This window comes from Chinchilla lanigera, unplaced genomic scaffold (genome assembly GCF_000276665.1).
Source record: "Chinchilla lanigera isolate Chin_1 unplaced genomic scaffold, ChiLan1.0 scaffold00061, whole genome shotgun sequence".
NCBI classification, from domain to species: Eukaryota; Metazoa; Chordata; class Mammalia; order Rodentia; family Chinchillidae; genus Chinchilla; species Chinchilla lanigera.
In genome coordinates this window covers 11,297,008-11,302,303 of record NW_004955462.1, presented here as the reverse complement: position 1 = coordinate 11,302,303, position 5,296 = coordinate 11,297,008, and positions in this window count along the sequence as shown.

Below are 5,296 nucleotides of genomic sequence, written 5' to 3'. Positions count from 1 at the left end.
CAGCTTTAAAGGGAACTGGTGCACGGGCTGATTTTGGTGTTGTTCTAGGACACCCCTTCTTTGTTTCAGTGACTGGGGTGCTCCTCATGGTCTGCTCTTGTCAACGGCGTCTCAGCCATTCCCACAGTCCAGCTCAGCCCTCTGGAGAAATGTACCTGAGGCCTCTGCAGAAGTCACTCCAAGGCAGAGGCTCCCAAGTGGAGAGAATTCCAAGGACTCCACGCCCACATCTTACCGGATAATGTGAATAAGGCCTCCTTTCCCGGGTACAAAGAGCTAGAGGGTCTGAGCAGACCCCTGAGCTTTCCAGAGCCAGTATGGGAAGAGCAATTCTAGGCCAGAGAAGTTGTGTCTGGAAGAGGGTTCTCCTGGGCCTGCCTTGGACACCGCTGTCTCTCTTGAATGCAACCCACAAGGCCGTGCCTTCCTGGCTCACCGGCCTGGACCAGCCTACTTCCAGTGTGTCACCAGATCTGTCTCTCCATGGACCTTTGCTCCAGGACCTCCCTATTCTTTGGATCTGCTATTCTGGCATCAGTAGCATTGACTGTGGCCTGGACTGCATTCAGAAGTGCAGCAATGCCAGGGAAGTGGCAGAAAGGCTCAGCTTTCCAGTGGCCTCCTGGCAGAGCTCAAGATGGCTTCTCAGGGGTATGCCATGCACAGGCTGCCGGGGCACTGCCCGGCCCTAGTCCCAGGTTCACAGCACAGGGCAGTTGTGGGCTGCTTTGTTGGTGAGTACAGTCTGGTTCTTAGGAGTCTAATGAAAATATGCTACAAATTAGCCACCCAATTAAGGAAATCCAGGCCTTCCTCATCAGCTCAGTAGAATAATGGAAAGCCCTCACCAGGCTCCCATGCCTTTGTCCGTCCATCCTGAGCCATACAAGAGCCTCCAGAGAGGCGGCAGCAGGGTGGGCTGAAGGTACTCAGCATGCTCACGGCAGCCTTGCTCCCTTGATAGAAAGGTGGCCTCATGCAGCCTCCGTCTGCTCCACACTACACAGTGCCAGGGGCTCAGGCTTTGCATGCTGTCCTGACCCCACAGCCACACCTATGTCTCGGCCGTGGCCTCTGGGGTGACTTGAGAAGCGTTGAAGTCTACATTCCAAAATGGTTCAGTCCTCTGCTGAGATGGAACCAAAGTCAGCCTTCATCATCCCACTTTCTATCTCTTTCCAACTTTCCCAACTAAGTAATTGAAAAACATAATGAATGAAACCCTTACTCCTTAAACTATTGGGAGAAGGAGGCCAAGGACCAGGTAATGAAGAAAATTGGGTGAGTGGGAGGAAAAAGAAAATAGTTTTAACAAGGAACTAAAAGTAAAGTGTTCCTGCAGCCTGATGCGAAACTCAGCCATAAGCATCGTGCTAGCCATCACGGAAAGTGAAACTAGATATATGTCAAAGCCCTTTGATGTCTAGAGCAAAAGGTATTACAGCTGGAAAAAGTAGCCACAGTTATTTCCTAGCTCTGCAAGGATGAGAAAATCTTTACAATCTTTCTATATCACTGAACAGTAAAATAGACAATATCTCCAAAAGTAGTTTTACCAAAGCAGCCCTGTCTAGAAAGAACAATGATAAATTATTTTGGGTGATGTTTCTGTAGGAAGATAGAGTAATGTATTTTAGAATTGCAGCTCAGTGATTGGCTGGATACTTATCATTACAGACACATATTTATTGCACATTAACTTACTTACTTTCTCATGCTGGGACAAACTACCTGATACCCACAAGTTAAAGGAGAGAAGGTTTCTTTTACGTCACAATGTGTAGAGATTTCAGTCCATAGTCAACTGGCTTCCATGCAGGGCAGCATGGCAGAGGAGAAACAGTCCAGGCATGGAAAGCAGGAAGCAGCAAGCGGTGAGCCTTCCTTTCCCTCTTTCCCTGTATATTCCATTCAGGCCTCGGGTCCATTGCCTCCCACACCCAGGGTGGGCCTTCTCTTTTTTTTTTTTTTTTTGGTACTAGGAATCGAACTCATGACCTCAGGCTTGCCAGGCAAGTGCTTATGCCACTGAACTATATCCCCGGCCCCCAGGGTGGGCCTTCTCATCATCCCCATGCAGCACTGTGCTAGACCAATCAGTGGACTCATTTAGTCATCACACACCCTTAGTCCGTAGGTACCCACCCTAGATCCACCATCTCCAAAAAGCCGCATCTGTAAGTGCATGAGATTTTGGGGGGACATCTAGATACAAGCCATAACACTCATCCAGGGCCAGAAACAGCTTTTATGGAGTCGAACCAAATACAACCTGGATTTCAAATTGTCAAACTCTCAGGCACTCGGGGGCACAAGTGGGAAGAGTATAAGAGGAAATAGCTGAGAGGTGTTAAGAGCTTAGGAGGCCAGTTCCACTTTACCAGGTTCTTGCCATGTTTTTTCTGTTGGAGAAACTGCAAATACAGGCACTCATATATGAACACACTCTCTTCCTGTTTCTGCCTACAGCATCTGACACTCTTTCTCAGCTTCCCCTTTGGGCTGTCCTGGATGCATTCTTGCTCCTTTCACTGAATGCTTCTCTCCGAAGCCTTCCGGCTACAGTGGCCTCTCTTCACCCCACCCGGCTCTGTGCCTGGACCAGGAGGTCCCACCATCCTCTCAAACTCATTGTCCTCCCAGTCCAAACCTTGCCCTTCCCAGCAGGTCCCATGTAGGTCAGAACCACCACCGTCAACTTTAAAGTCACCTCACAGCCCCTATCCGGGTGCCTGCCTCCCCCTGCCAAGTCTGTCTCTACCTGCTCATGCATCCTCTCTCCCTCTCTCTGCCATCATTCTGCTCCAAGTCCTCCCTTCTGTTTGCTGGGTCTGATGTGGCTGTGTCTCCGGTTACCTTCCTCCCTCTCTTCTCTCGTCCTCCAATGTGAACTAAGGGGTTCTGCCAGGATTACCTCCCTACGTCGCAGCCCTCATCTTGCTACCCTGAAATTGCCTTTTTGTTATTTCACATCTTTTCATTAGACAGATTAATGGGTTTCATTTTCACGGGTTTTGCCATATTCTGATCATTTCCATAACACACCCACCCTTCAATCATCCAAAAACTTTTTATCATCTCAAGCTCTGTAATCACTGAGCAGTAACTTCACACCCCACCCCTAGTCCAGGCAACCTCTAATCTGACTCCACGTATCTTCTATTCTAGATATTTCATTCACATAGAATAATATATTTGTCTTTGGTCTCTGGATTTCTTCATTTAACATAATATTTTCAAGGTTTTTCTAAGTTGTACCCTGTACCACAGCCCTATTCTTTTTTATTGCTAAGTAATAGTCCATGTGGTATGGGTATATAATTTGTATTAGAGTTCTCTAAAGGAACAGAGTTAATGTAAAATGTATGTATCATTCTACAAAGGGTTTTATTAGGTAAGCTTACAGAATCAGAAGCAAAAGAATTCAAAATGGCCATCTGTGCTCCAGAGAGCTGGAAAGTGTGGTAGCAACTGAAGGAAGACCTGAAAGCTCCTGTAGAGTCACCAGTGAGAATTCCTGTTGGAAGGCTGAAGAAACTGGAGCCCAATGTCCGAAAGCAATGCTGAGGACTGGAGCACCTCCAAAAAAAATTGGAAGACTTCCTTCTTCTTTCTCTCTGAAGGCTGTGTCCAGGCTACAAGCCTATTGGTTGATGCTACCCATATATGGGGTGGGTCTTTCCCTCTCAGTTTGCTGGCCTACATGTCAATCATCCAGACACTCAGAACTATGCTAATCTATTAGGAAGTTCTTTCTCTAGTCAAGTGGACATATCACAATTAACGACCACACTATTCCTTATCAGTTCATACATTTTTGTGGATGTTGGGTCTTTTCCATCTTTTGGTTATTGCCAATAATAATGCTGTAGTGAAACTGACACACCAATATCTCTTTGAGTCTGTTTTAAAATCCTTTGGGTTTGTACCATGGACTGCAAATTCCCACTCTTTCTTAAACACTGAATTTTCAGTTGAATAAACTATTCACCAGCCCTTGAGTGTGAACTTATGATTTCCTTGCCCTAGTGCACAGTATATAATTATCACTCCACCTAGAATACTCCTCTCTGCCACATCTCAAAACTCTCTTCAGCTGTGCTAGGCAGAAAAAAAAAAACTCTTAATGATCTATTTATATCTTAATCACCAGAACCTGTGAATATTACCCTCCCTGGCAAAAGATGTAACTGAACTACGGATCTTGAGAGCAAGAGCTGATTCTGGATCATTCTGGAAGGCCCCAAATGCCGTCACACATGGGGGAGAGAGGTGGAGGGAGAGATGGACACAGAGGGTGATGTGAAAGTTGAGATACAGACAGGGGTGGTGCTGCCACCAGCTTAGACACACCAAAGATTTCCAGTAGCCTCCAGAAACCATAAGAAGCAAAGGATGGGTTCTCCCCTAGCATTTGTGATGGAGAGCACAGCCCTGTCCATGTCTGGGGACTTCTGGCCTCCAGAACTCTAAGAGAACATGCTGTTGTTATAAGCCACCACCATTGTGTGATTTGAGTAAGGAAGCCCAGAAAACTAATACATTGTCCTTTAAAGACCTATTCAGTCCCACTTTCCATTAAGCCTGTCCTGACTACCTCTGGTGGGAAGTGTAGCTCCCTTTTCTAAGTCCCATAACTCTGTACTTACGCTTCTTTATAACACTTTCCATAATGTGCTTTGTAATGCAGCTGTAAGTGTGCACATGTAGGCTGTAAAATCTCTAAGAGTAAGCATGGGGCCTTATGCCTTAAAATACTTCATTTAACTTCATACGTTAAGTACTTAGCAGGATCCAGGCTCTGTTCCAGAAACTTAAGCCCTCCTTTTGGAACACATACATTTTCCAGTTTTTATTTTATAAATAATTCATTCATTTAATCAACAAATAGTTATTGAACATTTACTCTGGGCCAGACAATCTTTAGTTCTGGGGATAAAATGGTAAATAAAGTAGATGCCTCTAGCACTTAACATCCTCCAGATAGTCCTTGTTCCCATGAGGGAGGCAGAGAATAAGCGCATATCTGCACAGTAATGAGATGCAACAGGGACCTTGAGTCCACAGTGGGCCATATATGCAACGGTGGGTGGCCCCAGAGATTACAATGGGGCTTTAAAATTCTGATTGCCCTAGGACATCCTAGCCCGGTAATGTAGTGTAACCCATCACTCATGTGTTTTTGGAGATGCTGACAAAAAAGATATACTTCATAGCCAGTCATATAATATAGTGCACAGGCCCAGCCTACTGGCTCACAAATGGGATCCCAGCACTCCAGGACACTGAGGCAGGA